The 18,457-nt window shown below is 44.5% G+C and overlaps 2 pseudogenes; both read left to right on the forward strand.

Moving 5' to 3' along the window:
• The first annotated feature begins 7,510 nt into the window (after positions 1–7,510).
• Positions 7,511–8,446, forward strand: Derl1-ps5 (derlin 1, pseudogene 5; annotated as a pseudogene).
• On the forward strand, positions 8,337–16,445 carry Rcn1-ps11 (reticulocalbin 1, pseudogene 11; annotated as a pseudogene).
• The last annotated feature ends 2,012 nt before the right edge of the window (positions 16,446–18,457 follow it).

Genomic DNA, 18,457 nt, shown 5'->3' on the forward strand with positions numbered 1-18,457 from the left:
CTCTCTGCTCTTGCTCAGCCCCACCAGGTCTTCATAGCTGACCTCAGCTGGGATGGCTTCCTGAGTAGTCTCCCTGCTCCTTGCGTTGCTCCATAGTAGTGGATTACAACAGCCAAAGTAGCTCCTGTAAAATGTCAGTGAGAGAGTGTTCCTTGTAATGTCATTTGCCTTAGTGTAAAAGCTGGAGTCTTGGGTGATGGGGAGATGGCTCAGCAGTTAAGAGCGTTTGTGACTCTTCCAGGTGACCCAGGTTTGATTCTTAGCACTAAGGTCAGGTGGCTCTCAACTGTCTGTAACTCCGACTGCAGGTGATTGGATGCCTCTACCTTCCAGGAACCTGCACTAACAGGCATGGATCCACATAGACATGCAGACATAACCAGAAATGAAATAAATGTTCAAAAAGATCCAAGCCCCATTATCTTCCCCCGGCCCCAAAACTTCCCACCCAATCCGCAGGCTTGCTCTACTGCACTGAGCTCCTTCATGTCTTCTGGACTGAGGGTCTCTAGAAGGCTCTAATGCATGGCGAGTGCGTAGGCCAGATAGATAAACACAGCCCACAGCTCACAGGGCAGTCCTCTCTATGAAGAATTACCAGATCTGAAAGTTCAGAGTCAGGCAGAGACTCCATATAAACTGAGGCATAGACAAGAACTCCAGGCTAAGTTGGAGCCTTGTGGCAGTTGACTCGATGGCTATTCCTGCTTCTGATGTCATAGTGAAAGTATTCACTGCTGGAGGAAACACCTTTGTCACAGAGCTGGCCATGCAACCCACTCCTATTGGAGACACTGGGAAGGATCTAGCTGCAGGCATTTTTTCAACAGCTCAGCCCATGTCAGCACACAGGAACAGAATAAAAAGGGGATTAGGCTTGCTGTCCTTGCTCCCCCTTACTCTGATGAGACCCCAGCCTATGGGATGGTGCAGCTCACACTCAGGTGGACCGTCCTGTGTCAGCAAATCCTCTGAAAATGCCCTCACAGACCGAGCGGTGGGTGTAGCAGAAACAAAAGATTGCAGGTGTTTTACATGGAGATAAACTTCTAAGAGCTAATACCCTACTTTTACTCAGCTCTCTAGGATCTCAACCTTCAAACCACATAAATTCAGCAGCAAAATAGTACATTCTGAGGTTGAACTTTCTCCTCTGCAGGAAGAAGAGAGGAACCTGGCAGCTGGTTTGGTCCAAGCATGGTGGCTTTCCCTGTGCTCTGCTGGAGGCATAAACTCCTTGAACTGAAAATAGCCAAGAAAACAACTATAATTGCTTCCTTGCTTCCTACAAAGGATTGAACAAAAGTGCTCAGGCCCTCCTGGGCGATCATAAAGAAGTTTTAAAATTTCAAATTACACTAAATAGGTAGGTAAGTGGGCAAAGCTTCAATTTCTGCCACGTTCGTTTTTCTAGGATAATAATATTCTCTGGGGGCTGGAGAGATGGTTAAGAGCACTGGCTGCTCTTCCAGAGGTCCTGAGTTCAACTCTCAGCAAACACTTGGTGGTTCAGGACCATCTGTCTGTGAGGGGATCTGGTGCCCTCTTCTGGCATCCCCGTGTACATGCAGCAGAGCACTCATTAAACAGGCAAACAAATAAAATTTTAAACAATCTGAGGTTATTCTGTTCCTTAAAACCAGAAGACCTTTGCTAACTCATGAAATTCTGTGTGAGAAAAACACAGGCTCTGTTGCTAGGGACTTTTATACAAATACCTCTCCCAGGAAGGAAATTTGAGATTGGCTCTCCCCAGGAGAGAGTGAGGTGGGCAGAAAACACCATAACATCTATTTAAAAGAGAGTCTATTGTAAGAAGTGCTGATATATTTTCAAACACTTTAATTTGGTCCTTAAAATAATTATATAAAGTATACAAACCACATGCTATACTCTTTTTCAAGCTCTCTGTGTATATGTGTGTGTACATGTTTGTGTATATGTGTGTACATGTGTGTCTGTGTGTCTGTGTGTTTGTGTGTGTGTGTGTGCTTACGCTCAAACATGTGCACCTGTGCATACATGTGCACTGGTTCAAGTGCTCCTGTTTGAGCATATATCACATATATGCAGGTGCCCACACAGGACAGAAGATGGTACTGGGTCTTCTGGAAATGGAATGGTTTTGAGCCATCTGATTTGTGTGCTAGGAACTGAACTCAGGTCCTCTGTAAAATCAGCAAGTACTCTCAACTCCGGAGGCAGTGCCCCACAAACCCTGCTTCCATTTGTAAAGTTTTTTTTTTTTTTGAAAACCTGGTCTTCCAGCACAACATCAGAAATATTCCAATACTGCTCTTCCCAGAATTCTATTCACCTTCAACCAAGCAGCAAGGCTTAGCACATGGCTCACCCAACCACAGAGCTCAAAGTTGTTTCCAGAGGTCCCCATGCTACAGCAGCTTGGCTCTTTCAACTTGGAATCTGGGCACTGAAGCATATTCTCCAGCCCAATCAACAAAGGCACGGACTCAGAACAAGAGAGAGACTGACAAAATACTTGAGTGACCCTAAGTGCTTGGAGATATCTGATGGTCAGAGAGGGCGGCAAAGGGAAACATAATGCTGGTTAACAATAAAAGTTCTCCTGCTTTAGAACCGATGGTTTCCAGAAACTTTGCTTCAACTGAGCCTGTTTCTTCATCCATCACAGGGTTACCCTGTAGGGTTAGGTACTTCAGACATCATGGTGGCACATGGTGCATTTCAATATAGAAAGCCTCATAAGTCACTTCTAGGAGACGCCAGAGAAGACAGCAAGGAAGTACAGCCCTCTCTTGCTTCTCACAGAGGCAGAACAGGCAACCTCTGTCCTTCACTGTGCTATGGGTGTTGGGGCCCTGCTTCCAGGTGGGAGATAAACTCAGAGAGACTCCATAATTTATGGCTTTAAGTATGAAAAGAGATGCAAGTGAATTCAAATTAAGTAATTGTATCAATTATTTTAAATGTTTGTTTGGTTTTCATTATATTTAGGAACCTTCGAAATCCTCTCACTTAATACTTATCTCAAAAATAAGACTCCTAAAATGATTTAGTAGGTGAAGGCTAGTGTTGGCCACAGGCATATGACAACTTGAGTTTAATTCCCTAAGATCCACACGGTAGGAGACCAGAGCTGATTCTAACAAGTTATCTTCTGTCCTCCTTGTGCCTATGTGCTCCCCTCCCCCACACAAAATAGCTACATTAAAATGAAATAAGAAAAAAAAAACACCTCAAAAATAACTTCCCAGAATTCACACATGCACGTGAGCACACACCCAGACACACACATACCCAACCTGCTGATCTCACTTAGTGCTTTTTATATATACATTTGTCCAGGGCTGACTTGACTGAGCACTGGATAAAAGCAAGACATTTCCTCTCGCCTCCCCTCCCCTTCTGCTGTTCAGATAATTACTCTGGACTCTGAAGAACCCTACCACTCACTCACAGGTGGTGAGCTCTAGACTTTATTCCTGCTGTGAGGGAAACAGTGAGATTCCAACATGAATGGCAAAGAGGAAATCTCTCAGAATCCTCTTCACAGACAGCCATGGCTAACAACTTCTTGACTTTGGATCTCTAAAACTCAGGCAACCCTTTATTAGCACACATGCCGTGGGTGTCTTAGAGTCCACTGAGCAACTCAACCAGGGAACATCTTCTGCTAGTTGCTGTTCAGCCATGATGGCGGGCCTACTTTGCTTTGTAGTGCTATGTTAAACACCATGTAAACTCTGGGAGGAGGGATTTATTTGATGCACAGGTCTGATCATTGAGGGAAGCCAAGCAGGCACTCAGGCAGGAGCAGAGGTGGGGAATGTGGAGGAGTGCTGCTTGCTGGCTTCTCTCCAGGATCACATTCAGCTGCCTTCCTTATACCTCCCAGAACCACACGCCCAGGTACTTCACTGCCCAGAGCGGACAGGGGCCTCCCACACCAGTCAACAATCAAGACAATCTACCGAGACATTCCTATGAAAGACGCCCTCCCAGAAAGTGAATTGTACAAGCCCAAGGCCCTCAACTATAGGAGTAAAAAGTAAGTTTTTAGATATGTGGGACAAACTGACCCATCATTTAGACGAAACAGACCAGAAAAGAAAACAAAATGCAGAAACCAGACTAAATTATGGGCACTGCTCCATGGGCCACCTGGTAGGAAAAAGAAACAGTCCCTGACCCCCCGGAAGCCCTGACCACCATGTACTTTTTGCTAACTCACTGTTATGATTATAGCCAAAATAGGTAACATACACGTATGCCTCATTTACTCCACCAATCACATCCCTGTAACCGTGCATCTGCTTCTGTAAGCCTGCTTCTGCTCTCCAATACACTATAAAAACCCGTCCCTGGTTCTGCTAGGCGCGCCAGTCTTCCGAATTGACTGGGACGCCCACAGATACCTGTGCTTCCTGATCAATAAAAATCCTCTTGCAGATTGCAGCCTGTGGACTCGGACTGGTCATTGGGGCTTGAGGATCTCCCTCCTGAGGGAAGATTCTCTCTGAGAGTCTTACACCTACAGGCCAGGAAGATGGAAACATTTCCTCAACCGATGTTCCTGCTTCCAGACGACTCTAGTTTGTATCAAGTTGGCAAAAATAGCACAGGGAGTTTAGATGGCCAGCCATGGGGGCAGGGTGTGGGACAGAGAAGAGCTATTCTCTGCCTTGGAAATAGTGGGTCCAAATACTTGGCAGATTACTTGACAGGCAACAACACAAAAGGCCACGTTTTCTTAGCATATCTCACTGGTGGGGCTAGTGAGATGGCTCAGGAAGTAAAGGCACTTGTCATCATCACTGACAGCCGGAGTTCCATTCCCAGATTCTGTATGGCAGAAGGTGACAATGACTTCTTCAACATTCTTGTAACATCTACATTGTGTGCTCTGGCACATGCATGTGCAAACAAATGTGTGCCTGTGTGCTCACTACACCCCCACACACATATAAAAATCAACAATAATAAAATTCAGCCCAACCCTCCCAAAGGAAAGCTCATCCTAACAGGAGTCTTAGAACTCAGAGTTTTCAAAGGTAAATTGGAGAGAGCCTCATTTCTGGAAAGGGAGCTCAACAAATACACATGACTTACAGGTTTCTAACTCATCTTCTCTCCTCAAGTTTAAACAGAAATTTCCAGGCCCTGGCTCAGTTCTTCTTGCGATCAAGATAATATACTAGCAAGAATCAGAGCCATGGGGCTAACATCATTCCTTTTCCAAATAAGTAATACAGTAATAACTAACTTTCTACAGAAGCAAATAATACAGTAAGAATTGAAGCAAAAACATTTTACACTAAATTATACACGAAATCTTTAAAAAGTAAAACAAACTTTTCAAGGAGATCTCACACTTGTGGTAGTATAATGAACCACATTACTGAACCATAAACTCTGGGGCTCACTAGCAACACCATGGCCACCAGCCCTGTGGCTGCCCAGTACTTGCAATGTGGCTACTTCAGAGTGAGCTATGCTGGAAGACTAAATATGTCTCATATTCCAAGTATTTAGCACAACAGAAGAAGTAAATACCGAAATAGTTTTATGGCTCCATGTTGAACTAATGTTTAGGATAAATTGGTTTAAGTAAATGACATTACTGAATTTAATTCCACTTGCTGCTTCTTGCTGTTTTAATGGTGATTCAAACATTGAAGAAGAAAGTCTCTTAGCAGCGGTCCACAGAACTTTCTCAAACTGAGCAGAACTTTGGAGTAGAAGGTAAAAGATTACAGAAAACACCTGTTGAGATGTTGTAGCACAGAATGTTCTTGGGAACATCAGGCTACTTGGGGATAGATTATCCGATGAAACGAATAGCAACCATGGGATTTGGGTTTGTGCGTGCATGCGTGCATGCATGCCTGTGTGCGTGCGTGTGTATGTTTGGTACTTAAGAAATTGAGGAGTCGCCTTGTTTTCTCCTGCTAAATACTATCAGCCCCTGGCTAAACCTTAGCCTTCTGTGGAACTGAGTTTGTGAGGTAAGGGACCCAAAGCACAAAAGTCTCTTCTGAGGTTAGTGTCATATTGCGATCTCTTCCAGTTCCAAGTAAGATCAGCAGCCAGACTGTGTTCCAGACAACAACCCCAAAGTGGAATTGGGTTATAGGAAACCGTGCTCGTTTCTTTCTTTGCTTTATGCCTTTGTGGAGCTGACTTCCACACACTGAGCAGCCACTAGCAGGGACATTGCTTGCTCGAGGGAGAGCAAGGAAAGCACATGCTATATCTGTATTCTCATCGCTCAGGAATGACACACACTTCACTGGTCTAAACAAACCAGACCATGCTGGCCATGATTATATGACACATGTCTGATGCTCTCATGGGGAGATGATCTTCCACAGACCCATCAAGCTCCACAAACTCATGGGTCTTATACGGCTTCTGGTGGCCAAGCCATGGTAGCCCCCTCAGTGAAATATGTGAGAGCTTTTGAACATGGTCCACTGGAACCCTTGTCTTGATCAGAGTTATCTCATTCCACCGACTCTGTTGCCCTAGCTTTAAATCTCCAGTGTAGAGACTGGATCTCAGACTCTCTTTTGTAGAAAGCCATGGACTCCTTATGCAGCCGTGTTTACTGTTGTGTATTCAGGGTTCTCCTGGCTGCCTGTTCTACAGTGATCCTCAGTCTGTTCAGAGAGCCATCTAAGCAACAGCTTGTGAGGTTCCAAGGGTGGTCAAGTCAACAGGCTGCTGACGTCTGAGCTACTATTTCCCCTGATTCTCTGTGCAGTAATGTTGAAGACTTATAGAATGAGTGACACACTTGAATAGAAGCTTTGAACGAGTCTAGCCTGGTGCCATAAGCCCATAACCCTACACACGAGGATCCCAGGTTCAAGGCCTGCATAGGCTGTAGAGTGAGTTCAAAGGGCAACTTAGCGGTGATAAATATTAGTCCTCTTGGTAGGTAGATAGTGAGGAAAAGAGAGCCCTGGGTGGATTTATTCTCACAGGCATGTCCTAAAATGGCCAGAAATGGTGTCCACTTCTTGATTTCTTCCTCACCGAGATTCACAAGTGCGTGCTCTTTCTACAAAGGACTCTGAGGGCAGGTGTGTCCTAGGCATGGGTTTTATGTCACAGGCTGTATACCAACCAGCCCATCCACATCCAAACAAGTCAGGAGGACCTACAGGGCACTCTTGTCTCTTCCCAAGTCTTCACACCAGTGGGGAAAAAGCCTCCCTCAGGAAAGATGCCTTCTGGATTTGCATCTGTCCTCTGCTGAGGAGTCTGATCTCTTTCTTACTTCTATCTTAATTAAACTCAGGCTGTACAAACCTTCTTTATTGCCGTTAAAAGAGGGCTGGCTCCAGCATGAGATCACTTTGCTTACACGTCCCAGTCCCTAGATTCAATCTGTAGTCATCCCACTCAGTGCGAAGGAATCCAGTAACAGGTGACAAGAAATAGCACACTGGCAGCCGGCCGCGAAGCGCGGGGTGGGCACAGGAGGACATGCAGGGCTGCTCAGCCGTCCACCTGACCGGCGACCATGTCGGACATCAGCGACGGGTTCAGGAGCATCCTCGCCATCACGCACTACTGGTTTGCTGCCACAATCACGGTCCCCTTGATCAGCAAGCTCGCTATTATCAGCCCGGCCTACTTCTTCCTCTGGCCCGAAGCCTTCCTCTATCGCTTCCAGATATGGAGGCCGTTCACTGCCGCCTTTTATTTCCCCGTGGGGCCTGGAACTGGATTTCTTTATTTGGTCAATTTAAATTTCTTATATAAGTATTCTACACGGCTTGAGGCAGGAGCTTTTGACAGGAGGCCAGCAGACTATTTATTCATGCTTCTCTTCAACTGGATTTGCATTACTATTACTGGCTTAGCCATGGATATGCAGTTGCTGATGATTCCTCAAATCATGTCAGTACTTTACATCTGGGCCCAACTGAACAGAGACCTGATTCTATCATTTTGGTTTGGAACACGAATTAAGCCTGTTACTTACCTTGGGTTGTCCTCGGATTCAACTATATCATTGGAGGCTCGGTCATCAATGAGCTCATTGGAAACCTTGTCGGACATCTTCATTTCTTCCTGATGTTCAGATACCCAATGGATTTGAGAGGAAGGAATTTCCTGTCCACACCTCCGTCTTTGTACCGCTGGCTACCCAGCAGGAGAGGAGGGGTGTCAGGGTTTGGTGTGCGCCCTGCAAGCATGAGGCGAGCTGCTGATTAGAATGGCGGAGGCAGGAGACACAACTGGGACCAGGGCTTCCGACTTGGAGAGCGGTGAGGAGCAGCCCTGGCCTGCTCACCAGCCATGCTAAGCAGATGACAGTCTCCTCCCAGTGCTGGGCACGCTTAATGGCCGAGCTCTTGCTGCCGCTCGTGGACCTGACCCACGCTGAATGTAGTCTTTTGGTACAAGACACATTTTTAAATCCCGAAGGAAAATACAAGTGTTCCTCAAGTTTCATGATTCTCATTCAAGTCCTTTCTGCTGTGAAGAACAAATGTCAGCTGTGCAGAGTTCAGAACTGACTCATGTTGTGGTGCCTTCTCCTCTCCCCTTCCATATGCATAATGAAGTGGGCAAGCGGGGCTGATGAGCCAAATCCTGTCAGAGGGCCCTCTCCTCTCTCACGTCCCCGGAGCTGCAGCTAGCATTGTCCACAGAAGGATTTTGCCTTTGACGAACTTACTGACTTGCCAAAGCTTGGTCACAAAGAGCTGGCTCACACATGGTCCTTGGCCATCACTGCAGGACTGTGACGGTAGGGAGAAGACTGGATCAGCAGAGGAAGAACTTTCTCCGCTGTGGGGCCTCATCAGCCTGTCAGCAGTGCCGCCATTGGTGCCTTTCATGTATTTATACACAAAGGACCTCTGAGTCAGTGAGGGCCGGGACTGGGAGTAACGAGGGTTAGGACTTGTTGCTCTGCCCTCCTATCCCTCTGAGCTGAGCGATGAAAACCATAGTGGAGTTGCTCCTGACACAGGGGATGAGTTTAAACGTGGTCCCTTGTGTTTCTTCATGGGGTGAACTGGCCTTGTGTGCCCAGAGCAGCTGTACTGTGCTGTGCTGTGTTAGGAGGTTCCTGATCACATGGCCAGACAGACACACGTCCCTGGAGGCACTGATTCCATTTGGTCCTCATTGCGGATGTGTGTTCCCTCAGTTGGTGGAGGAGAGAGGTTCAGACTCTAAATTTTTAATTAATTGTTTTTTGGACCATGCCTTTTCTGGTCAAGTGTTTATGATAATGCTAACTGAAGTACCTCTTCAGATGGGTGTCAGTCAGTTTTTAAGGCTAATGGAGGCACATCTGAACAGGTCACTCATAATTAGAGGTTCCAATAGCTTTAGGATCATTTACATTTGAAGGTCTTCATTACCTTGGGTCATGCATGTATACACTTTGTGAATCAGACCTGCTCCCTTTTTATAGGTGGGCTTTTACCGGCAGAGCTCAGCTTATCACTAAATAAAGTGTTCTGAAGGCTCCAGGGCTTTACAGTTACTTTATGCTTTTATTCTGGAATCAGGCTGCTGGCTGCAGTGGGACGGGGCCAGTATGCTCTGAAGGCTTTTGATACTTTGGTTTTTCCTTTGAGGAAATGTGCCCAAACAGGGTGACTTACCCTTCTCTGCTCACTAAAACTGTGATGTGTATTATTTTAGGAAGTGGGAGTTTGAAAAAGAGCTCCCCCTTTCTCATGTGACCCTCTCCATATTTAATTTATATGATGAACTATTGAGTGGAGAGAGGCTGATCCTGAACCACCTGGTTCTCCTGCTGACCTGAGGCTGTGATAAAGGTGTGTCTGTCAGGTTCAGGAAGGACTGCCGTTTGAGTGAGCAGGAGATTGTGCTTCGTCCTGGTACCAGGCTGGCCCCTGAGAGCACTGGCTTTTCTAAGGATCTGCAAGCACAGAGAGCTTTTCTGTACAGGGAAAATGGTCATAAGATTCTTCCTCCTGGACAGGATTGGGAAGCTGATAATTTTATTACCTTGCCTGGATTACTAGTCCTTCCAAGATAGTTTTACCAAAGTGAGCTGTTTGAGTGTTAACTTCACAAGGTAAGAATTTACAGTGGGTTCTCTTTATGAATGTGAAAAAAAACCCCTTATTTTGTACAGACAGCTTTCCTTTTTGTAACTAATCCTTTTTACTGGTAAACATTGTAAATTAAAATGTGCAACTTGAAGGCTGTCTGTGTTAAGTTTCCATACCTCTGCTATGGCGTGTTCACGATGTAATTTATGTTATTTTCTTCACTGGATTGGTTTTATGTGACTGCCAGTAGTTTTTGACTAGCAGGACAGCAGACATTTTTGTATGTGATTGGTATTCATGTATTAGAGAATGTCTGAATTACTGGAAGAAATTGGTACTGAGTTTTCCTCTGTGTGCGCATGCACGTGCTTGAGGGGCTGTGGGGGTGCAGGGGGTTGGGGGGGGGAGATGGTGTGTGAGTGCCTGTGTGTCAGAGAGAAAACGGCTGAGCGTGCGCGAGTTGGGTTTTGGTAACTAGCCTAGACTGTCTGCAAACTTGGAATCTTCTTGCCTCAGCCCTTCAGGTTCCGGAATTAGGCATATTCCACCAAATTGGCTTGGTTTTATTTAATGAAGCAGGGTGTTTACAGGTTTTAAATTAGGAGTAGAGCCGACAGTGCTATGCTTTATAGCATTTCTGTAGCTTTCACCCATGAGTGTGAGTTTTGGAACTCTGGACTTAGATTAACCATTTCTTTAGGTAAGAACACCAGACAAGAACACACATGCCAAGTTTTTGTTAAAGGCAAGCCGTTTGAGTATGGCTTCCTGGCCTTGTGATGCATTCATTCCAAGATAGGTCAACACCAGGAAGCAGAGCTGTGCACCTTGTCTTAGTAGAGAAATAATAGGATGATAAGAAAAAGACAGTACATTGCAGTCTCCGGGTAGGTGAGCTTCCGTTTGGAGAGCTTATAATGGGCAGTGTCTTCACTGCCAACTGTATGTGAGGTCCCTTGCCGTTTTACGTTTTCAGTAGCAACAGTACTGGGTAATGAAACTTGCTCGCCCTTGGGGAAAGGCACAGGTCTTTTTGGACTTCTTGCAGGTAGTGTCTTAGAGGCCTGGCTTAGGCAAGCTTGCTTGCTTTATCTGCTGGATTTATTTGCTTTCCAGAGTGGCTCTGGATTGGGATTGGGGTGACAACAGGGTACGTGCCCAAATTGGTTGTTATGTTTGCTCCTATATGTCCTGACATATTAAAGTCTGGATTCAGTTGTATTCCATTTTGAATATTTTAAGACTCTGTAGTTTCCTTTCTGCTTCATGATGAGAATCATTTGGGATCAGAAGGGAGAAATTGTCTTGTGGTGCCCTTTCTATGTGTTTTTAAAGTTCCTGGTGATTTAGTTGTCTTTGGGAACCAATGTTTAAACCAACTTCCTTTTCTTTTATTAAATGTGTTATTTTGATAATTTAAAAAAAAGAAATAGCATACTGGCAATATTCTGTTTATATACTTCTATCAAAAACTCTCACATTTTATATTGTTGTATCAGTTAAAATTGCATATGTTTGTAAATAAAAATTTTAGAATAACCTAAAAATTATGCCTCAACAAGATATTTAAAAAAGAGCTTTGTTTACTTTCATGTATGAGAAACTTCACACTAAGCAGAACTAGGACAAAATGAAGCTCAATGACCCCATTAAAGACACAGACTCTTCTTCTTTTTCTCTCTTTTTCTTAAACAACAAAATGTGATAAAACAACATACCGTTGGTTGGTTTTGTTTTTTCAGATCAGAACTATTTGCTTTCATCCCAGGTCCCTGGGATATCTGGCCTGGTTCTTGGTTACCAAGGCACTGCTGGGTATGGACTCTGTTTCATGGAGTGGGTCAGTGGATCAAATAAGTATTGCTTGGCTGCTCTCACAGGCTTTATTCTACCATTGTCCTAGCATATTCTGCACACAGAACAGAATCGTAGATCAGGTTTGTGGCTGGGTTGGTGTTTATGTTTCCCTTTTGGTAGCCAGAAGAGTACTTCCTGTACCGTCTCCATGTTTATCAAGTTGTGCACACGTCATTTTCAGCAATCAGGACTTGCTGTGCAGAATAACCTGCTGTCTTGGAGACAGCCTGGGTTGTTTGGGGATTTCCATAGAAACAGCCTGGATTGTTGGGGATTTCAATAGGACCCCTTTGTCCAACAATCAATTGGATGAAACCCAATCCCAGCTCTAATAGGATCATTTGGGCCACTTGGGGATTTGTCTCCCCCATTACTTGAACACTTCAGTAGGATCACCTTTGTATATTTTAGGAACTTTCCACTGCATTAGGTTCCATACTGCTCCTCAAATGCTCGACTCCAGCCGTCTCTTTCTGCCTTCTCTCCCTCAATGCCATCTTTCCTCCCCGTCCCAGTTCATTCTCATTCATGTCCACATTCAACTTCAGTCGGCCCACAGAACCTATTCGATTTCACCCTCCAGAGAGATCAGTGAGGCTACAGTTGCCTAAGTCTTCTGTCATCATAAAATGTGATTTTAAATCTAAATCTTGCTTTTCCGGGGAATTTGGAGATCCAGTATTTTCTTTGCTCAGAGAACTGGGCTCTGATGATGCCAAGTGGTCTTGTTTGCTGTTGCTTAGGTTCCTGTACTAGCCTCTCTCCATCAGCTTGGCTCTGGGGTTGTCCTGTCTGGCTGTCTCTGACAGTGGCTTGACCCTCCTGTAGGCCTGTGTGTCAGCACTCCTGTAGACTTGCTTTCTTTCAGCCGGATACGTGAACATAGGGTGCTCCTGAGTTGGTGTGACCTGAATCCTCCTGGCACAGAAGAGGAGGTCACACCTCTGCTCTCAACTCTGTCTCACACGTGGTGACTGGATTTTACCTCTGGGCCCAGGCACTGGAAGTGTCCCGCCCCTGACTGCTCCCAGGTCCCTTCGCCCAGAGGGCACAGATGGCACTAGGCAATTTCCTCTTGTGTCAGGAATATGGGCAGAAAGTAGTTGTGTCCTCTGACTCTCAGGATTGACTGCACTTCTGAGGGTCCAGCTCTCTACCCCACAGGATTTGGGTGCAGGGAGCTGTGGGACTGATTCAGATCAGTTCTGGACATAGGCAGAAGCCAGCAGCTTCCTAACACTGACTACTCTTGTATTCCTGTTTCCAGAGGATACAGAGGCAATATCCAGATGCTTCTTTACAATGTCTCCAAGGTCCCCAACAGAGAAAGCAGCCTATTGTCAAAGGCAGAAACGTTAGTATTGATCTTAGGTCCAGAATGTCCTTAGCAGTAAAGCCTTCATCGAGGATACAGTAGTCAAACTCTTTCTTAGTAAAGCTGATCACGGTTCTCAATGTGCTCAGAGAACCTAGAGATGGAATTAAATTATCGCCAGCTCTCACAAGGTCACCGTGTCCAAGAGCTCTGAATGTTGTCTCCTCGGAGTGGTAGAAACACTCCCAGCACAGGGACACTGCTGGCTGGACCCATGGAGAAGCCAATACCATATCCTGAGGAGCACCTGGCCCTCTGCATCCAAATGCACTGTCAGCAGCCTCTTAGAGTCCTCTGCAGACCCAGACCTGAGGTGACTCCTAGCTGCTGGCTGAGGAGTGATGGGGGCAATGTCTACAGGGACTGACCCCAAGGCAACTCTTTTAAGGACAACATTTAATTGGGCCTGGCTTGCAGGTTCAGAGGGTCAGTCTATTATCATCAGGGAGGGAACATGGTGATACACAGGCAGGCATGGTACAGGAGAAGCTGAGAGTTGCACATCTTCATCTGAAGGCTGCTAGCAGAATACTGGCTTCCGGGCAGCTAGAATGAGAATCTTATAACCCAAGCACACAGTGACAAACCTACTCCAACAGGGTCACACCTTCTAATGCTGACAGTCCCTGGGCCAAGCATATACAAACCATCACACCCATCTCAGGCCTAAGTCTCTTTACTACTGTAGCTGAGCTGCCTGAGTTTCCTTGAGGCTAGACACTATAGTCACTGGCTTTAACACCTCAGCAGGGGACAGAGGAAAGTAGCCTTTATTCTCTGTCTGCAGGAACTGTGCAGCTCTAACTCCCTGTTGCTTGGTGAAGGCTCAGGAGAAGGGATACCTTGACAAGTGATTTTAACCTTTATTTATAAGTTATTCAGGTCTCCAAAAAGTTTCTACAAAAGTTTGCCTCCAAAAAGTTCACTTAAAAAGTTCTCTTTGCTCTCTTCCTCTTATCTCCTTTCTTCTTGCTCTTATATCACAATAATTTCCTTACTCTCAAGGCCTTACTCTCAACGCTATGCCTTTACTTCTAAGTTCTTCTTGAGTTCTGTTCTGTTTGGTTCAGTTCTGTCTTAAAAGCTTTCTTTCTCTTTGACCTCAGCACTTGTATATCTTTCTGAATACATCATCACATGATAAAAAGTTCACTACAAGTTTGCACACGAATTCAAATCATAAGTTGAATAATAAGTTGATAACAGGGAATGTTTATATGCATATCCGTTAAGATTAATTATCAGAATAACCTGTCATCATCTGCCAAAGGCTCTACAGGTTCATGGAGAGTGTTACAAGCTGTAATTTTTGTGACAAAGGAATTAGTGGAATTTCCTATAGGCAAATCCAGTCAATTTTTTATGTTCAGACCTTCCACCTATAGTAAATCACTCATTCCCTTTTTATGAACTTTGGTTAATTGGTTTATACCCTCTTAGAATGGGTTCAATTTGTAGATTCCTGCTTGGTATTGCAGAAGCAATTAACTCATGACACTTTAATCATGGCAGAGTTCTCAATGCAATTTTGATTATCAGAGAGAACATAATAGCAGTCCTATTGTAAAAGAGCTTAAAATTACTAATCTAATTTTAGGAATTCTTTTACAATCATCAATAAGAAGTAATATATCATCTATTTGTGTATACAACATCACTCCAATACAATACATGTTCATTGTTCTATGGTGATCTGCTCAAAAAATGGGCTAAAGAGCATGACAGATACAGAGGCAGATGCTTGCAGCCGAGCATTTAGCTGAGAACAGGGTCCCAGCGGAGGAGTAAAAGAAAGGATTGAGGTAGTTGAAGGGGTTTGCAACCCCATAAGAACAACAATACCAACAACCCAGAGCTCCCAGGGCCTAACCCACCGTCCAAAGAGTATACAAGTACAGAACCACAGCCCCAGCGGCATATGTAGCAGAGGATGGCCTTGTTGAGCAGCAATGGAAGGAGAAGCCTTTAGTCTTGCCAAGGCTTGATGAGCCTGTATAGGGGAAAATAAGGACAGGGAGACAGGTAGGGTGGGTGGGTGTGTCGGTCAGTAGGTGGGTGTGGGAACACCCTCGTAGAATAAGGGGAAGGTGGAGGGATAGGGAGTTTTGTGTATGGGAAACCAGGAAAAGGGATAACATTTGAAATATAACAAAAGCCCTCACTGGGGAGAGGACAGCAGCTATGGTGCACTGAGCCCCAACTGCCAGGTAGACTCCCTTTGCTCAAGACTCTGACATGAGGAGTCCACCTCGAACTTGCCCTGGGACTGCTGCTGGCACTGGTGCTGGCACTATGGGCTTGGTTCAGCCCGATTAGGAGCTGAGCGAGTGGCAGCCCAAGGACAACTATAGCTTCCAGTATGATAAAGAGGTCTTCCTGGGCATGGAGGACTCCAAGATCTTCAATCAGCTAAGCCTGGACGAGAGCAAGGAGAGGCTGGCGAAAATTGTTGATCAAATTGACAGAGATGGAGATGGCCTTATTACTACTGAGGAGCTGAAAGTTTGGATGAAATGGGTAAAGAAAAGATACATCTACAATAATGTGGCTAAAGTCAGGAAGGATTATGTTTGGAACATAGACAAAAAGGTCTCCTGGGAAGAATACGAGCGGCCATCTATGGCTAGTACCTGGGAAACCATGCTGAATTCCAAGACAGCTCTGATCATGATACCTTTAAAAAGTTGCTGCCGTGAGATTAATGGAGGTTTAAGGCTTCAGACCTTGATGGCGACCTGACAGCTACTCGGGAGGAGTTCACTGCCTTTCTGCACCTGGAGGAGTTTGAACATATAAAAGGGATTGTAGTTCTGGAAACACTGGAGGATATCAATAACAACGGGGATGGTTTTGTGGACCATGATGAGTACATTGTGGACATGTTTTCCAACGAAAACCATGGCCCTGAGCCAGACTGGGTTTTGTCTGAATGGGAGCAGTTCAATGATTTCTGAGATCTGAACAAGGATGGGAAGCTGGACAAAGGTGAGATTTGCCACTGGATCCTCCCTCAGGACTATGGCCATGCACAGGCTGAGACCCAGCATGTGGTCTATGAGTCAGACAAAAACAAGGATGAGATGCTAACCAAGGAGGAGATTCTAGACAACTGGACCATGTTTGAAGGAAGCCATGCCACCAATTACAGGGAAAATCTTAGCAAAAATCATGATGAAGTTTGAAAGACACTCATCCCCATCTAGCCAACAGTCTCAGTCTCACTGTGAATGTTCTGGGTGATTGTTATAGTTGTAAATGTATAGAATTGTGTCCCTAAAACTTGAAATTATACCTCAGATTGGAGTAAAAATTATTTTTCACTCCATATTTACTGGAAAACAACCAACCCTATTTATTCCAGTAGGATTTCCCCTGAAGCACATTAAACTCTTCACAGATTGCACGTCTCTGGGGGATACATTGCTACAGCATGATTTCCTACACCTTTTCCCTACTTAATTAATTAATTAATGGGCAAGAAATCATGAAAGGGTTCAGTAACTCAAGGTGATTGATGGGGACACTATGTATAGTCACTATGTATTTGAATTATTAAATTTTGGGTTTTCTTAGTTGCCACTTTTAAATGGTGGTGAGGGTAAAGGCTTGAGAGACTCAATGTTATATTGTCCTATGTCAGCCAACCATGTTATTTCAAATTCATTATATTTAGAGCTGTTCTTGTGATTGGTACATACTTTTGTGCATTTTCCTGTATGTGCACAAACCCACATTTTTGTGGTTTTGTTTTGCTTTGTTTCAATACAAAGAAGCAGAGTTCCCTGCACTCAAGTCCTGTCAGAAGTGTGGACACTCCTGAGAAATCAGAGGAAACTACCCTCTGCCCACATTCCATACCCAAGAGGGAATTGCCTAGTGCCAACTGTCCCCCTTTGTTTAAGGACCCAGGAGCAATCAGGGGCAAGACCCTTTTCATTCCTGTCTGTGCCTACAGTCACCAGGAGCACCTAAACACGTGAGATGGAGCATGTGTTCTAAGAAAAGGCTGAAAGAAAACAGGAAAACAGTTCAAGAAGAGTGCAGACACAGAGGGCTACCAGGGTCAAGCCACTCTAAGAACCATCAAAACAAGCAAACACCAGAGACAATCCAATGGATAGTGGCAAGCTCAGGACACTTAGGAACAGAAAGCAAGCCTACTTGGCATCATCAGAGCCCAGTTCTCTCTCGAAAGATAGTACTGGATCCAAACACACCAGAAAGGCAAGATTTAGATTTAAAATCACGTTTTATAATAATGATGGGGGACATAAGTAAGTCCCTTAAACAAAGGTAAGACCACAAAAGTAAACAAGTAGAAGCCATTATAGAGGAAACACAAAACTGCCTGAAAGAATTATAGGAAAACACAATCAAACAGGTGAAGGAATTAGACAAAACCGCCCAGGATTAAAAAATGGAACTAGAAACAATAAAGAAAGCACAAAGGGAGAGAACCCTGGACAAAGCAAACCTAAGGAAGAGACAAGGAATCATAGATTCAAGCATCACCAATAGAATACAAGAGATAGAAGAGAGAATCTCAGGGGCAGAAGATATCATAGAAAACATCAACACAACCTTCAAAGATAATTTAAAATGCAAAAATCTCCTAGCCCAAAACATCCAGGAAATCCAGGACACAATGAGAAGATCAAACCTTAGGATAACAGGTATAGAAGAGAGTGCAGAATCCCAACTTAAAGGGTCAGTAAATATATTGAACAAAATTATAAAAGAAAACTTCCCTAACCTAAAGGAAGTGATGCCCATAAACATACAAGAAGCCTATAGAACTCCAAATAGATTGGACCAGAAGAGAAATTCCTCCTGTGAAATAATAGTTAAAACACCAAATGCACAAAACAAACGAAGAATATTAAAAGCAGTAAGGGAAAAAGATCAATTGACACATAAAGGCAAACCTATCAGAATTGCACCAGGTTTCTCACCAGAGACTATGAAAGCCAGAAGATCCTGGACAGATGTCATACAGACCATAAGAGACTACAAATGCCAGCCCAGGCTATTATATCCAGCAAAACTCTCACTTAACAGGGAGAAACCAAGATATTCCATGACAAATCCAAATTTACACAACATCTTTCTACAAATTCAGCCCTACAAAGGATAATAGATAGGAAAATCCAACACAAGGAAAAATAAGTATGCCATACAGAAAGGAAGAATATAC

The sequence above is a fragment of the Rattus norvegicus genome, chromosome 9, assembly GCF_036323735.1.
Source record: "Rattus norvegicus strain BN/NHsdMcwi chromosome 9, GRCr8, whole genome shotgun sequence".
Lineage (NCBI taxonomy): Eukaryota > Metazoa > Chordata > Mammalia > Rodentia > Muridae > Rattus > Rattus norvegicus.